General features: G+C 39.7%; 1 pseudogene; it reads left to right on the top strand.

Moving 5' to 3' along the window:
* Positions 1–9817: 9817 nt before the first annotated feature.
* LOC113625163 (hypoxia-inducible factor 1-alpha inhibitor pseudogene) overlaps positions 9818–18352 on the top strand; it is a 65667-nt pseudogene continuing 57132 nt past the window's right edge.

Genomic DNA, 18352 nt, shown 5'->3' with positions numbered 1-18352 from the left:
CATAAAATAATTATTTATTCTCCAAGACTCTTTGAAACCCTTGCCTTGAAATTCTTGCTTTGCTGTATCTACCAATCCTAAAGTATAATATTATGTCATAATCCTTACCCAATCCGATCAAAAGACCCGCCTTAAACCAGACACCCAAACCTCATAAATATCCCAGCTTTATTGTCACCTCTTTCTAACTGTATTATCTGGGGGAAAATCCCTTAATTTCTGTCAGCTGAGTTTCCTAAAGGGCGGTAATAAGAATAGAGCAAATTTATGGGATTGTTTTGAAGATCATGTGAAATAAGCCATGCAAAGTTCATTCAGCTCTGAGCTATGGCGAGCACTAAGTTACAGCGAGAAAATGAAACGTCATGATTTGTGAGCTGTTTGGCCCTTGCAATCCTGCTTGGGAATTGGTAGCTTGATCACAAGAGCAGACTTTACACTGTGGCTACAAGAAGCTCGTGAACACATTGCACTTTGGGGTGTACCACTGGATTCTCTAAGTGGAGACAAAATTCAACAACGGCAGAGTTAAAACATTCCTTCCGTCTTTTCCAAGCATTTCCCAGCTCAGCAAATTTGGCCAGACTGGCAAAATCTTAAGGAAATAAATCTTCAGTAGAAATAAGCAGAGGAACCATTTTGACAGAACAAAGCTGTTAATGCTGGTAGCAGACTGGATTGCCAATTGGCTTCATTTAACTTAACTCTTGGTCCCAGACAGACAGGCTCCGAGGGCCAGGGGTGGGATCACTCAGCAGCCTGGGAGCTGACTCTGGGACTTGATGAGAACACATATTTGCAGCTCTGGACGGGAGGAAATGGGGCTTTAACTGAGAAACTTCCCCAGTTCTGGGGACTTTGTCTCCTACTCTGAGGATGAGAAATACAACAATTTCGACTCTTTTTGTTGTTCAGAACTTAGTTGGGATTTCACAAGTCTTCAAGTAGACTCTCCCTCTATTTTGGCTTATTGACTATTTAATGGATTAAATTATCATTCAGTGTCCACTGATTGAGCACCAGCTCCAAATGAAGCATGTTGTCCCTCAACACACATCTAGTTATGTAGGAAAAGCAAATAAAATTATTAAAAGTTGTGTTAAATGTTATGGAATGTCATTTACAGGTGGACATAGAGGGGAGGAACTAGGGAAAACCAAGACCTTAGTGACAGATTTTTAATCTATTCCATGTTCAATTTATTCTGACTCAACAAAATAAGACAAATAGGACAATCACAATATTTCTGTACCGTGTCAGGATTAGATGAGGATAATCATGGATGTGCAGCTGAACTGCACTTAACCAGTCTGTTATTACATGTTGTCAGAAAGGTTGCATCTGAATCTGAGTCCTAAACCATGAACCAGCATGTGACAAAGGCCTGATTATGGCAAAGTGAGGCCTACTACAATTTTTGTTGGAATTACAAATACCCTGATAGTCTAGAACATGTCTACATATGGAAATCAGTTAAATTTCAGGATACATGATTTTGTTATTGCCTGGCCACCAAATTGGAGGACATTATGCCTGGCAGAAAGGTCTATGTTAGAAAGGGTAAGAGTAGAAAGGAGCCAGGGAGGCTTAGTACATGCAATCTTCATGCTAATAAATTTTACGTAATCCTTTGTTATGCTAGACTAGTTGTTTAAAGTATAACAACACCTATAGTTTGTTTTCAAGTGCTGTTAACATGACTGGAAAATTAATCAAACTTTTTTTTCTAAACCTATATACTGTCAAATAATGAGTATGACTTGTTTTTCTTTTCTCCTGTACTAAATTTATCCAGATGACTGATCTAAATTTACTGACCAGTTGTTATGATTATAGGTAGTATCTAAATTTGGATTCTTTTGAAAAAAAAAACTTAAGGCAGGGAGTTATGAGCCTAGGAGGTAGTCGCAGGAAGCAGGAATGAAAAATCTGGAAGAGAGAGACAGGGAAGGAAAAAAGGCCGAAGTCAGGGTAAGTTATTCAGGAAGATGCCAGGGCAGCTGAGAGGTCTGAGAATGTCCCTCAGAATTGTCCATCTGAAGGAAAGAGGCTGGTACATGTTTTTATCCACCAGCTCCTGCCTCTCTTGCTTAAATGTTACCCCCAGAGGGATAATTCCTGTATTTCTAGGCTGCAGTTCCAGTAGAATGGACTCCTGTGGCCTCAGAGAAGGTTGTCAGGCAGAGCTGAAAAGAAGGATGCTTGCAGAGGGACGTGAGTCTCAGCTCTCTGGAAATTGCTCACAACAGCTGCAGCTGAAATCAGGGGTGAGCCAGGGTATGTGAAAAGAGGTACCAAAGGCATCTTCTAAGGGCACACATAGCTTCTCCTCTTTAGACATCTTATTTATCCTCTCTCCCTCACCGTGAGTGCAAAATTAAGCCGGATCTTTTGAAAGAAATCATCTTCGTTGGCCTTGCGTAAATCCCCCTGTATTCTCAAAAGTGGACATGAAGATTCAAAGAGCATTTCTGTTAAAACGTGTTTCTAGAAGAATGTATAATTCAATAAGTCTGCATTTTTATCACCTCAGCTTCTCTAAAAAAGGACCAGGAAAAAGAAGTAAAGAGTTTGTCCATGCTTTGGAGGTAGGAAGTGTATTTTTATCACTTATGTAATGGCCACAACAGGAGCTTTGGAGGCCATGTTCGTAATGATTTAGCACACCTGGCCAGGTTGTCCTTTTCTCTGTAGGGAGTTTGATGGGAGCCACAAGCAACCACTGGCCATGCTGACTTTCTCCTCCTCCCTTCTCACTGAGGCATCGGTATACCTGGACATTTAATTCAGATCTGAAGAAATAGATAATCTCAATGCCTACTTCAATGTCAGCAAGATCCCCTGCGGTGAAGAGTTTTTACAGATGGATTTCAATGCAAGCTACCCTCTGGTGGGGCACTCTGGGATGTCAGAGGGGATGGAGAGCTTGGCTTACCCAAAGGCAAGGAGCAAAGGCTTCTCTTTACACTTTCATTGGCATAAAAGCTTGAGTTGTCTGAAGTTCTTTCTGCAAAGGGTTTCAAAGCCTGCAGAGCCTGGAAATAAAGTTGCATAGCAAATAATGACAATTCTGACATGCCCAAAGTCTTGTGAGGTCCTCTTATCCAGAGGCTGGGGGGAGAGGTGGTGTGACTCAGTATCCAGGAGGGCAAAAATGGAGGATTTCCAGATATGTCTTCTGTAGAGCTGCTTTGCTATTATGACATCAGAAACAGTCTATAGGGAGCAGAGGAGAAACCAGGGGCAGAAAAACCCACAAAATGATAAATGACCTCAAAGTTGATGCATTTCATCCCAGCATTCCCTTGGACCCCAAACTAGTAACAATTTCACACAGCCTCAAGCTGAAAGATGAAAACGTTTCATCTCATCCTTTCCAGGATCTTGTTTTGTTTTCTCCCAGTGAATAAGATTGTAATCCTTCAGGCTAGGACTCTCAACCCAGGCAAAAAGTAGCATCTGCCTGGCTGGTGATAGGTACTTAATAAATATTTGTTGAAAGATTGGATAGTTCATTATGGTGTAGTGTAAAATAAGTAGACTGGGAGTAGGGGAAAAAAAAACATGGTCCTTGCCCAGGCTCTGTGACTAATAACTTCCCTCACTCTCAATTTGTTTATCTGTAAAATGAAACATTAGTTGAGCTTCTGTAGAGAACAAAGCTCAGTGTTATGAAGAATATAGTGAAGAAATTCAAATTTAAGAAGTAGCCTTCACCTTCAAAAAGGATGCTAATTATTTTAGGAGAGAAATTTATGAATCATAGAGTGATGAAGAGCTCAGACACTGGAGTCAGTTTAACTTGGGCTCAAAACTGAGGTCCCCCACTCATCAGTAAAATGGAAATAAGAATAGACTACTCCAAGTGTTGTTGTGAAGGTAAAATAAAGTAATGCATATGAAGCACACAGTACTAAACATAGCGCTCAATAAATATTTATTATTAATAATTAATTATGAACAAGTGATTATAATAAAACCCAGATGCAGCTAACATGTTAGTATATTCTTCTGCAGCGACTGGAGAGGATGGGAACGTTTATGCTGACTGACCGTGTGAATGGAGCAGGGTTGGGTGTTTGCAGGAGGCTTCAGAGTTGCTTTTGATTTGGCTCATAAAGCGTGAGAAAGATTTTAGTGGAGAACTTGGGGGGAAAGCCTTCCCAGGAGGAGAGGGGCAGCATTATGAATGTCAAAATAAGGGAAAGGCACCACATAGACATTCTTTCGTGAAGCGAGGGTTGGCGTTATTGGAGATCCTAGGAAAACTGGATGAGTAGCTCTTATACTGTGATAATTTTTCCCTTCTTCAGGAACAAATGGATTATTATTGTTCTGAAGTGTGTGAGGTACTATTAGCTGCCTATCTAATTTCACTATACCCCTTCTTCCTCCTATTTTATCACTGGAACTCTGTTTTGCTAAAGAGTGTTAATGTGTTTGTTTACAAACGTTCACCTCCCCTGATCCTGTGCAGCTAGGCAAGACTATAGGACCTTGTTCCAGCCAATGAAATTCAAGCAAAATTCTAGTGGGGGTCAAGCAGCTTCTGGGCAAGCAATTCTATTCCTGACCGAAAGGGACCATTTCAAATGGCAAGAAACTTTGCCTTCACTCCTTTCCTGTCTTTCCCTGCTTTTGCCATGAACACAGAAACAATGTCGGGAGAAAAATCTTGCACAATGAGGACAAAAGCCATATACTATCGACGGTGGAGCAAGATACTAGAATGGGCCTGAATATTTGAGGAGATCCTTGAAGAGCCACATGGGCATTATGTTGCCTGCTTCATACTTCTTATTATAGGAGAGAAACCAAGCCCTATTTGGTTAAGCTGCTATAATCCAATCTCTGCTACATGCATTTGAATACCATTTTAACAGATACATTCAGCTAGACAGGTTTTTTTCTGTATAATAAGCTTATAACTACACTGAAAAAGAAAGTGGAACGTATCTTGTTTTCCGTGTTTGAGGTGCCTTTGTTTAGGCTCGTTTCAGTATGTCTATTTCCTTAAATAGATTAAGGAGAAATTAGTTTCTTTGAGTTCAAAATATCTGAAGCAAGTAAGTTAAAGGGAAATTGTAATAAAACTTTACCATAGGAGGTGATAGTCCCTGAAAACCAAATCCAGTTTATGGGTCCGTAATCTTTGCCCCAAGGAAAGTTTTGAAAAGCGCTGGATAGCGCCCTTTCTTTTGCTGGAGAGGTCTTTATAGAATGGCTCAAGCTGTAAGCTGCAGACAAAACCTCTGTGTGTACTGTCTACTATTTTCCCAAGTACTGCCCAGTAAACAATGCCAGCTAGTGAAGATTCCCACCTTCTATCAGTGGGAGGAGTTAAAGAAGGTGGTACTTGGAATCACATTTGATAGAAAATAAAGGACTCATGAAACTCTTTGATCTGTCTCAATCTCCTGGTTCATGTCAATGGAAAAAATCAAAACAAATAGAAAAGTCACCTCAAGTCCAGCAGATCCCAAGGAAACACTCTACAGGCAACTGGAATTAGATCACTGAGGGTTATCAAACTGAAATAACGGCACATTGTTTTGTTAAGGCGGGCCAGTTATTATAGGCATTCTCAGAGCTGAGGTTTATTCTTGTTGCTGTTGTCAACAAAGCTAGCTAGTACTTGAGTGCTCAGACCCTGTGCTATTTCCTTTACATGGGTTATCTCAGTTAATTCACAATAAACCTTTTGAAAATTTACTATCATTAGCTCTTTCTTAATATGTGAGGACACTGAGGCTCAGAGATGTGAATGACTTGCCCAAGTTCACCCTTTGTGATGAAATACCCTATTGTCCTATTTGGTTCTGGCACAGTTTATTTTGGATAAGCCTCTGTTTTCATTAACACAGCTATTGAGCATTCAAGCTTTTCCAATTGGTAGATCATGTACTACTGGTGAATCTTAAAGCTTTGCTGACAAATGTTCAAAGAGTTTGCCGAAGTTCCACTCACTGCCCTTTTATTCAAAGATCATGATAACAACCTTTGCCTAGATTCCTAACCCGGAGAATACAGAAGACACTGTTGCCTTCCCAGATTCTTCTCCAGTCACTTATTTTTCCTTTATTAAATATTTATTGTGCTCCCAATATGTGCTAGATTAAGTCTAGGAGAGGAGATAGAGAGGCAAACTGGTAAGTGCAGTAAAGTTTTTTTTGTTTGTTTGTTTTATGCGGTACGCGGGCCTCTCACTGCTGTGGCCTCTCCCGTTGCGGAGCACAGGCTCCGGACGCACAGGCTCAGCAGCCATGGCTCAAGGGCCCAGTCTCTCCGCGGCATGTGGGATCTTCCCGGACCGGGGCACAAACCCGCGTCCCATACATCGGAAGGCGGACTCTCAACCACTGCGCCACCAGGGAAACCCTGCAGTAAAGTATTAAAGGTGCAAAGGTAGAGGGAAGTAAGTAAGGCTTGTGAAGGAACTGATCAATTCAACTAGAGAGAGGGGAGTCTGGGCAACCTAAGAGCTTCATCTTATTAGATGCATATAGATTTGAGGCCATCTCTGCAAATGAGTTTCCATCCTGCTTCTCTAGTGATGCTCCTCATGTATATCTAAATATTCTATTTTGGCTGGATGTGGTCACATCAGTCTTCTAAATCCTAGAATACTAAATTTTCAAGAATACAACAGAATCTTCTTTGAAAAGCCATCCAGTACTTCACGATGCAACGATGTCTACTCAGAATACTTGAGTATTAATTCTCATTATATGAAAATACACAATATTACCAATATATTTTAGAATTATTGGTTGTTAGAATGTGCATTGTTGTATACTTCTATGAAGTAATTAATAGAACATCACTTATTCATTAATTTCACAAGTTATTAAGCATCTGCTATGAGCCACACCACATGATACAATGCTGATGATACAGAGGTTCATGAAACAGAGTCCCTGACATCAAAGAAGTTACAGTTAAATGAAGAGATAACATATCCTGGTAATTATAATAACTTATTTTAGGTATTATAACAGAGGTGAGTTTAGAGTTCTGTGATTATTTCTAGCTCAGAAAAATCAAGGAATTCTTCCAGAAAAGGTGATATTCAGAGTAGCCTTTGAAATATGAGTAGGAGTTTCTGGAGTTTGCCAGAAAGAGTGCTGTATGTTGGGGGCGGGAGCATTATACACTGATGCAAGAGCAAAATCAGGGAGACAAGAAAGCTGTGACAGTCTGGGAAGAAAAAGGAGTGTGGTTAGAACGTAGAGGACCTGGCAAGAGGTGGGAGACAAGACAGAAGGGCACATTGAGGATTTATTTTGAACAATTTCAAATTCCCTTTCACCTCTGCTCCTTTCCCACAACTCCCTAAATCTTTAATGACCAGGATGCTTCTGCTTTCATAATTTCAGGAAACCAAATGAAGGCAATTTATCACGGCAAATCCACAGCTGAAAACCCTCCCTAAAAGTATTTGTTTTTAACATCTCTGTCTTTTTAACATCTCTGTCGTTTTCTCTTAGCAGCACTTTGGCTTTACTGGAATAGCTGACACCCTAACCATGGAACATCTCAGCAGAACTGACTTTCCGAAAGGTCCCCACAACCCTGAGAATGAAGTGTTCTTCCTGTGTGGAGACCTATCATTTCAAGTTTTCATAATTTTAAAAATACTTAACCACTGTCTTCCTGAATATTTGGCATGGATTTCCTTCTTCCAGGTTCACTAAGATTCTGCCAGCCTTGAACTTCCTAGCCTCTACTATTTGTTAAGTTAGAAGAGTGGAGAGAAAAAAAAATCATTTCAGGCTTTTTTTAGAATGGAAAATTTTATTTTATTCATCCTGATGTAGCTGAGAAAGTAGCTGGATGGGATCACATAAAACTTTTTAAAGAAATTCATCTCAGAGTTCAGATGAAGTGTGGACACCTTTAGGTTAAGAAGAATATATTTTTAAGGAGACTGTGGAGAAACTTGGAAAATAGGTTTGGGGCAGACCATCTCTCTCTCTCTGTGTCTCTTTCCCTTCCTCTCCCCTCCTTCCCCTATCATGCAGGCATACACATACTTGCATACACATATATAGAATCTTAGTTGAGCGAAACTTCACTTAAATGGTGACCATGGCAATTGGTGTGTTCCAGAAAAGTGAGTTTTCTGGATAACAGAAAGTCAATTCTTCATACTCATTAACTTTAATACAAAGACTAATTACTTTCAGTGAAAATGTTCCTCCAGTGTCTGGTGCATTTTTCTGCCTTCTTAGATGGAGTTCAATAAATATAACTTTTCTAGTTCCAAAATTATGAGTTTGGGGTACATATATAAACTCTGTTTCCGTTTTCTTAGTTTTTCTTTTTCATTCTCTGTGTTGAGATAACTACAGTGTTCTGGGTACCCCAAATCTCTACCCATCCTTCATTCAAGGGTTCTTCCTGAATTCCCATCCTCAACTGCTATTTGCTGCCCCCTGCTGGCAATTGGTGGCAGTACCCTTCACTTTTGCTGTTGGGGGTGGTGGTGGTGGTGGTGGGGGTGGTGGTGGTGGTGGTGCCCTCCTTAACCCTTTGATGGCTGTGTGAATCCCTCATATTCATATTTTGTATTAGTTCTCTCTACAGAAGAGAAAATAGATTCTGGAAAGTATAATTTAAATAAGGTCACATTAATTGCCAGCAGAATTCCAAAGTGGATTATTAAATGTGTGGTTCATGAGCACTTAAAAAGAACTCATGGTCATGTGGAGTGAGTAACGGATCACTAAATATACATGAAACATATTAACCCCGCTAACCCTATCTTCCTTTAGGTTAGAAATACTAGCCTAGATTAGTGAAATGCTGCAGATGTGGATCACATCGGTTTTGCAAGGAATTTAGACCTTGTTGATATCTCCGTGACCCCTTTCCATTTCTTTGTAGTGTTGTCCTTGCTGTGGTGTCAGTCCCTTCTGGATCCACACTGAGACAGAGAAGTGTTAGCCAGGGGATTGTACAGCAGTATCAGTGCTCAGCTGAACAAATCTGAGCCCCTGAGGGCAAAGACGGAATTTTACTTTTTAAATTTTCTGTGTCTTTCTCTTTATATAAATACATACCAGAGTGCAGTGTATTTGTGCAAAAAGCTTATTGAAGTTTAGTAACTAGCAGGATGATGTTGGACAAGATACTTATTTCTCTGGCCTTCATTTTTATTACTTAAATAATGAACTGGTTGGACAAGGTCTCTACGATCCTTCAATACTCTAACATTCACTGTACAAAGGTATAGCCTCAGATATCACTGAGTGGAACAGAACACTAGTTGTACCAATACTAAATGACTTCAGCTTTAAGTGATAATTTTTAGCATTTTTTGGTCAAAGTAATTTTTACCATTTCTGTCACCTATCCACCTGATAGGCTGCCAGCTCTCTGTTTTCTCTATTCCAATATTGATCACTCCTCTCCCACTTCTTATTCTTATTTGCTGATACTAAACTTTGTGTCTGGGAAACCAACACCAATGCTAATTTTTCCATAGTACTGAACAAAAACATGTAAAATCCTGAAGCCCTCTGACCCTTTATGGTAATCTGAGGTTGACTCCAGTTCATTCCGGGGCAGAAAGCACATGGCCTTGGTGAGAGTTGTTTTTCTTTCTCTTCCACACTTTCCCCCTCCCAAGATCTGCATTGTGGCTATGTTTCAGACAGATGATGTTGCCATAAATCTTTAGATAAGTGGGAAGCATTATAGTCTAATCACTGATGGGCCACCTCTGTATTTCTATTCAGAGCATAATCTGGCTCCACGTATTGACTGATCTGTGAAAAGACCAGTGTATAAATCAGTGAACAAATATTTAGTGAGTATGTCCCTTTACTCTGTGCAAACTACTCTTCATGGAGAGCCAGAGGAATGGAAGACAGAGACCCCAGTCTCAGGAAGATGTAACACCAACAATAATACCACAGAGCAGTGCGTAGCAGTCAAGCGCGTGGTTCAGAGATTTAGTGCCTTGAGTTCGGAGGCTACAATGGATCAAGGAGATTCCTTTTGCAGACTCCTGGGTAGGGAGGTTCTGACACAGAGCTCTACTGTCTTTTTAACAGAGATGTGTTCACTGTTTCTTCAGAGGTGGGTTTTAGCTGCCATCTTGTGTCCCCTCTTCTCTAAGAAGTCTTGTTCTATTGCCTCTTCTCTTTTGCTCCAAGATGACTCTGTCTTTCTGTTCTGTAGTTTGGTGCTTGCCTCACCTTCCCTGAATAGTGGGCCTGTTTAGAAGTTAGAGAGGCATTTCCTCTGGTAGCTAAAAATAGATTCCCTCATGCCCTCTGCTCCTCCATGAAATATGACCTGGTGCTTTTATGACCACTAAGATTCAGCTTCCAGAATGGGAATGGGATGTGAAAGGAAAAGCATGGACTCAAAATCAGATGAACCTGGCTCTGAATCACGCTCCACCACTTCTTGGTTGTGATACTCTGGTCGATTTTCTCAAACTCTCTAAGCCTCAGATTCTTCCTCTGTAAATACAGGATAACAAAGAGCAATGACTTTAGGAGAATACATTTGGCAAAGATAAGGTTTTGAAACTTTATGAGGGCAGGGACGTTGCCTATCTAATTGTTCTAGCACCTCCCACAATGTGTGGGTCCTTATAGCCAGTCACTTGATAAATATTTGATGAATGAAAGTACGTCACATCCTAACTTTCCCACATCGCATCTCAGTGACACCCGAGGCTAATGACATTTGGCTGGTAGAATCCAATATGGCCTGAGTGGCTTTACTTTATGGCATGTTTGGATGACTAGACTTTGGAGTCGGATGGTCCTGAGTTAGAATCCTAGATCTCTTATTTAATAGCTATGTTGAATAAGTTGTTTCATTCCCTTGAGCCTCAGGTTCATCTTCTATAAAATGGAGATAATATCATCGACATAAAATGTGTTGTAAAGACTATTTATAACATATATTAAATGGTTAGTATACTGCCTAACATATAAGAGGTAAATAATCTAGCTATTTTTATTTTTTATTGTTGTTGTTAGTAGCATTAGACCCAACTCTTCCCAGCCATTGGACAAACTAGCTTTCGTTTCTAAGTTGGACTATGTGAAAGAATGCAGCTCAGTGAGAAGCTCATGCGCTGTCAAACACTTGGCTTTGGAGAACCAGACTTACTAATAAAGCCTACATCTGGATAGGAACTTGGCATAGCCAGGCTCTTCCCCTTGGTGGGCTTCTCTTTTACCCTCTTATCAGGACAGCTAGGGCCTGACAGACTTGCCTTTCCTATTGATGTGGGGTTCAACATGTTGCTAGAACACATGGCTGTCTTCTCTACCCTTCTTCCAACCAGAGCCTCAGTCTCCCAAGATACTCTGGGAAGAGTGGTTGGCATTGCTCTCAGGGTATGGTGTACATGCCTGCCTCCTGCACCAGTATTCCAACTGCATCATCCCATAGAAATGTGATGGAAGGGGTTTGATGGTAATGAGATTTTATTTGTAGAACTATTCTTCCAATAGACTATGAATTAGGAAACCTCTGAGGCTAACCTGGAAACTATCATCATAACCCTTCATGCCCAGCTCCAGTCCCTTTAAATACCCATCAATGCTCCACAAACTGTCATCACACACCATGATTTCTATAAAGGCAGTAGTTTATATTCCAACAACCAACATGCAAATGGTTTTCGGACTACAGCTGGTTAGGATGTTTTCATCGTTAGCGCAATTGTTATGAAGTATGTAATGTGTGGTACAGAAGACCCATTCTGGGGATTTTGGCTCTAAGTTGAGCTCTGCCCCTCATTTGCTTTCTCACTTGGGATCAGTCATATCCTCTCCTGGGACCCAGTACACTCGTCCGTAAAGTGACAGGTTTGGACTGAAGCCCCTTTCAGCTCAAAGGGACTCTGATTCAGCAAAACCCTTATCATTGTAGCTGTTAGAAAAGGCTTGTTTCAGATTGACTGTGGTAGCCACTGCTTTCTTGGCCTGTCACAGTGTTCATTTCTTCCTTTTCCCCTCATGTCCCAGTGGTATTTTGGCCCAGGATGAGTCATTCTGCCGGCTGTGGCATACATCCGGAAATGGACTGCCATCCTCCTTCCTGGCACAGGGAGGGAGGAGTGTGACTTTTTATATCCCCTCTTATTGATTAGTGACATCTACTACACAAGAATTTTGATTACTGTGGTCTCATCAAGCCATATCTCTGAATACAAATCTTTTGCATTCCTGCAAACTCAGGATGAGTCTGACCTCGGACAGGCTTTGGGAAACTTTAGAAAGCATCTCTCTCTACCACTGAAAGGTTCACAACTATTGTTTTCCTCTCCTGACTCATCTTTGAATCAGTAAATTAAATATGTATAACTTGTGAAGATTTAATTTGTATTAAAGCAAGGTGCTTTGCTGAGGAACGTCAAGATTTAGAGGTATTCAGCTCTCCTTTTCTCCCTCCTCAATGATTTTCTTTCCTTTAGTGTACACGAGGGCTTTCAGAGAGCTGCTTCCTCTCTGCCTCTCTGTGGCTCTGGCTCTTCCCTGTAACATGGAGAAGTTAAAACTGAGTTGACTGCCGTCTATTCTCCTAGGGGACTGGCAAGACTTGAGGATCCAGAGGCTGTTTCTCAAGTAAGTGCTAGCCATTGTATCTTCTGGGAAATTGTGCCTTCCTCTAGAACTGGGGAAGAGTCATATTTTTTCCTTATATTGTTTGTGATGTATTCTCGAATACCCTTTCTTGATGATCCTCCCATCTAGAATGTTCTTTTCCTTTACCCTCCTCATCCCCATCTGCCACTTCATCAGTTCCTAACTTCCTCCATTTTATTTCCCCAAAGGAGACTGATTTATTTTTTACCTAAACTTATCGTCTCTCTCATCTTTTAAATAATTTGTTTAGATAATGTATCGGATTTTTAAATACTTTTTCCTTGGTATGCAGTTCTTGCCTTCCCAACTGAACTGGAGGTTTCTTGAGGGCAGTAAACTGCATGCTTTTAAATAAATAAATACAAATTCATCAGGTTCTTTTTATGTTTATAGAACATATTATAATTTATTTCTCCCTGTTGTACTATACTTAGCATAAATTTTAGGTGTTACCAAAACCCTTTGTCAACAACAGACTGAGTAGCATATGACATCACCTGAAAAAATATGACGCTTACCTGTTAAACCACCAGAGTAATGAAGGGCAGAGCATTTCGATGTTGTTATTTAGACTGAATTCTTAACTTTCTCTGTGCATTTTAGTCCTACTCAATTCTCCAAGGATGTAATAAGTGCTCACTAAATGCCAGGCACTATCCTAGGTACCAAAAATACCAGGAAAATGCTCAGGCTCCCTTTTGCTCAAGGAATGGTTATGTTATCTTTAAGTAAGTCGTTTAGCACTCAGATCTATTTGCTTCCCAAACAATGGGGATGATAATTGTCTCTTGAAAACATATGCAAAACTTTTTGAAATTAGGAAGTGCCGAGTTACTTTTTATCCTCCTTAGTTCATGCAGAGGATATGCCTTATGAAAGGTGATCTTTTATGGAATATGGGAGGCTTTCTTCTCTTCCTTTAAGTAATTTTTACTTTCACAGAAGGGGACACCTAATGTGAATGGTAGTTTTATGTACCTACAATAAGAAGTATGAGTGACAATGAGTTGCTAGGGTGACAACCTCAGTCTTTCCCGTTTTTCACTTATTTCCAGCAGGCCACTTAGAACTTCTAATTTTTTCCTCATTTATCTTTCCTTTTGGCTTTTTCTTTTCTTTCTGTCAAATTACTGTTTTCACCATAGTCAAATCTTTATCAGCTTAAAAATATTTATTCACCAAACAAGTATTTGTTGAGTTCTTACTGTGGTCATTGTTCTAGACACCAGGATTACAGGAGCAAACAAAACTGACACAATCCCGCCTTTATGAAGCCTACTTTCTAGTATAAGTCAGAAAATAAATAACTTAAAAAAAGAAGAAGAAGAAGCATATACTGGCAGAGTAAGAGCCATGGAGAAACATAAAGCTGGGGAAGTCAATAGGGGATATGGGGAATGAGGGCTACAACTTTAAGTAGATAATAAGGGAAGCTAATCTTTGCATAAGGACTTGAAAAGGGTCAGGGACAAATCATGTGGATATCTGGTGGAAGAACATTCCAGGGAGAGTGAGCAGTTTACAGCAAAACTCTGAGATGAGAATGAGTAAGATAGGAAGTAGGAGATGCCGAGACAGGGACCAAGTAAACAAGGGTCCGAAGACCTTTGTAAGAACTTTGGCTTTTATGCCAAAGCATTATGCCAAAATGCTCCAATAGCATTTTGAGGAGAGAAAAGACATGATTTAACTTATGTCTGAAGAGAATTACTCTGGCTGCTGGATTGAGATAGACTTTAAAAGGGCAGGTTAAAAGTAAAAACAAAACAGTAGACTATTGTAGTAAACTCCATGAAAAATGATGGTGGCTTAAACCAGAGTAGGAGTGGTAGAGGTTGGGAAAAATGTCCAGGGTCTTGCTGGAGGTAGGGCCCAAGAGAGTTTGCTAATGGATTGGCCATGGGATGTGAGAAAAGGAGTATATTCAAGGATCACTGCAAGGTTTTGGCCTGAGCAGCTAAAAAAATGGACTTTCCATTTTGTAAGAGGAGTATGTTTGAGGTACTTAAGTTTAAGATGCTTATTAGAAATGTTAAGTAGGCAGTTGCTTACAACAATATGGAATTCCAGAATGAGGTTCAGGTGGGAAGTTTAAGTTTGGGCCTCATCAACGTATAGATGGTATTAAAAGTCACCAGCCTGGATAAAATGATCAAGAGAGTTAATGTAGATAGAAAAATGAAGAGGTGCAAGGGCTGAGCCCCAAGGCATTCTGTGGTCGGGACTCTGGAGAGATGGGAGGAACCAGCAAACCAGACCAGCTTATAAGGGAGAAGGAAAACCAGGAAATCGTAGTTTTTCCAGTAAGACGAGTGAAGAAAGTGTATCAAAGAAAAGATGAAATGCTGCGAATGCCAAACGCTGCAAAGTCAGATGAGGACTACCAAAATATCCTTCGGCTGGAATCCTGGTTGTTCTACCCCAAATTTCTCAACACCATTAGATTTAGCTTCCTGAAACATGGTTTTTATCATGTCCTACTCAGAACAACTCCCAGTGGATTTAATTATTATAAACTAAAGCCCAAATGCCTCAGCTTGTCATTCAAGCCCTTATAAAACATCTCTACTCATCTCTGTCTAGTAGGAAATGGCTTGTTTCTTGGAGGTTCCTATACCTTTCATGTTCTTTCCTCACTCTGCACATTTGCTTATGCTGTATTCACACTGCATATGGCCTTCCCATTCCTTTCTACCAACCCCAGTCCTTTCCCTTTCCCATCCAGCCTAAATCCCTTTCTATGCCAGGCCTTGGGGTGCATTCCCATCTCTGAGTCCCCAAAGCTTGCCACTATACCATCCACAGTGGCACTTGTATTGTCTCGTGATTTTTCAACAGTCCATGGGCAGATGTGTCAGCTTCTTTATGAGACTGTGAGTTCCTTTAGAGTAGGAACCTTGTTTTAAGCTCCATGGTTTCTGTAGCTCACTGAAAAACTGAGTCTTTAGGATTGCACACTTACTAAGCCTCCAAAGAATACTTTGAATCATTGGAAATTAGAACAGAAATGGAAAGCTATCATTAGCTATTTGGCTGGTCCCGAGGTTTTCTTTCTTTTATTTCATATCAATGGTATTATTTCTTAAAAAGAATATCTTGCAGGAAATCTCAACCTATATAAGAGGATAAATGTAGAGCTGCTATCTGTGGTTGAGGGTAGAGAGTAGGAGCTTTGAACTTTGCCATGTGTCCATCCTCCTTCAGTCACCCTACCCTTATCCCTAGGGCAGCTCAGAGGCACTTCCGTGGAACTCAGTGTTACAGATGAAGAGTTTGAAGTTCAGAGGCAATTCATACAAGTAGTAAATAACAAAATTAGTATTTGTGTCCCCAAGTATTGTACTTTGTTTACATTATATAAGAAGAATGAATGAATAAGCTAATGACTAAGTGAAAAAAGAGAGAAGTAGAAGGTAACTGATATTCATTCATCAATATTCATTCACTGCTGACTGTAGCCTGGATCTCTCATGACTTAACCTTGAGCTTCTTAGCAAGGAAGAACAGTCGCAACACCCATTGTATAGATAAGGCTGGGAGTGGGGAGTTAAACAGATGGCCTCAAGGTTAAGAGATGAAGGTGGGATTCAAACCCTCAAAATCTAGTGCCGAAAGTTGCATTCTTTCTGCCATGTCAGACCCCTTCTGGAGCAGAAATAAGAGACTAAAGAAGGAAATACATTCAGAGGATATTTTAAATTTATACGCCAAAAACTCTTACAGCTTTTATCTGTTCTATTTCTCTCCTCTTTCCCAACTTCCCTCTCTCTTTTTTACGAGTTATAATTTCAGTACAAGATGACTATAAAGGTATTTATTAGCAAAGGCCTGCAGAGTCACAGGCCAGAAGCTAATTTTGCATTGCAGGATGGATTTCTGCTGAGAGCGTATTTATAAACTTAAAACAACATATTGGGTGGGGACACAAGACAACATCACTATGTCTCATATTTAATTTATCCTGCAAACACGATCTCTCAGCCAGTAGAATTTTACACACCCTGTGTGGGATGCGGGATATTTCTAACTGGTGTCACTTAGTAATGTTAAATGGGATCAGGCTACAAACATTACTTTGGGAGGTTTTTGAAATATTTAATGTACATTTGCAGATCATTTTATGATATACTACATTTCTTTGTAGCCCAGCTTAGATTTGTCTAGAAATGCTGCAGATTATTAAAAATTAAGTGAAATGCCTTCTTGAATGGAATATAAAATATATCCATTCTGGGAGCTTCTTAAGTGCTAATTATAACAAGTTCTAGAGTCTACATTACAGAAACTGTGACTATTCAGGTACATACAAAGAATATATGCCATATCTGAGTAATGCTTTCAGTTTCATAACTTGCATTTACATATCCTGTCTTATTTAATTCTCATAACAACCCTCTATTGTAGGTGACAGTATCCCCACTTTAAAGATGAAGAATTTAGGGAGCATAGGACTTACCCAAGGTCCTAAAACCTCAAGCTGATATGTCATAAGTGCTACATGTTGTGGGAAAAGTGTGTTTCTTTATTATATTATTATATATTTATTATATTTTTATTATGATAAAGAAACACATTTTTCCCTTCCTAGGTAAAAATTTCCCAGGACTTACAAATTTAATATTTTTTATTAGCATCTATTACTGAGCTAGTAGACTCCATAGACTCTAGGTACTCGTAGAGAACTAATAGCCAACAGACAGTAATATATTCTGTATAGCAATGCGTGGTTGACAGAGAACATTTATCTGCAGTATCATATTTGATCCTTCCACCAATCCTGAGAAGCAGAGTGGTCAGGTATTCTTGTCCAGATTTTATAAATGAGTTGGTTAAGCGACGTAGTAAAAATCTCATAATCACAGATTGTAAGGGAAGAGACATAAACCCGGTTTTAGATGTCAAGTCCAGAGATCCTCCATGTGGAGTGCCGAACACATTATTTGGCATATATTAAGTTCTTAACACACGGTATTTGCATTTTATTATTACTTTTGTTGTTTTTTTCTACAACACACTGATTTGTAAGCATATCTCTCCTTGGCCAAATTGGCTGATGTCTACAAACCCAGCTAGTGAACCCATTCTTTAATCCTCCCGATAAACCACTCAGCTGCAAACAATCAAACAAGTGTCTGGATTCTGGAAGCTGAATTTGAGTGGGGCAACTACTGAGTGGTCAGTTAGGAAACTTTGCAAACAGAAGTGGAGTTTATTTTACAATGTGATGAACTGTGCAGATATCATTTTATGCCTCCTAGCCAAGATGGCCTTTAGGTTTTATTAATTTTCTCAAGGTTGCAGGGGTGGGGAAAAGATGCCATGGTGACCACTAAATATCATGTAATCTTTAAGTTGCTATAAAATAAAAGTTGCAGTCATATGGAGGCAATCTCAGACAATTACTGAATTGAGTAATCAGAAAGTTATTCAGGGTTGTCGCTGCAGGACAAAATGCTATGTGTCTCTGTTTAATTCAGAATTTTCAGAACTTAACTAGAAACTATAATATCTATCATTTATTGTGTGTTTACCATGGCCAATTACTGTCCTAGGTAAATTATACATAGAAAGACCATATATCCAAGTGTGTCTGGGAAAGTCCCAATATTACCTATCTATTCTTGCATAAGTATTATCTCCTTTCACTCTCAAAAGTGTCCCGGGGGGGGGAAGGATAGATAAATGGATATACATGATAAGAAATCTAGAAAAATGTTAATTATAGCATTTGTTTT

The sequence above is a fragment of the Aethalodelphis obliquidens genome, unplaced genomic scaffold, assembly GCF_003676395.1.
Source record: "Aethalodelphis obliquidens isolate GAN/ISIS:26980383/991018 unplaced genomic scaffold, ASM367639v1 scaffold14, whole genome shotgun sequence".
NCBI lineage: Eukaryota > Metazoa > Chordata > Mammalia > Artiodactyla > Delphinidae > Aethalodelphis > Aethalodelphis obliquidens.
Note: the sequence above shows the minus strand (reverse complement) of the source record. Positions and strands in the feature narration are given on the sequence as shown.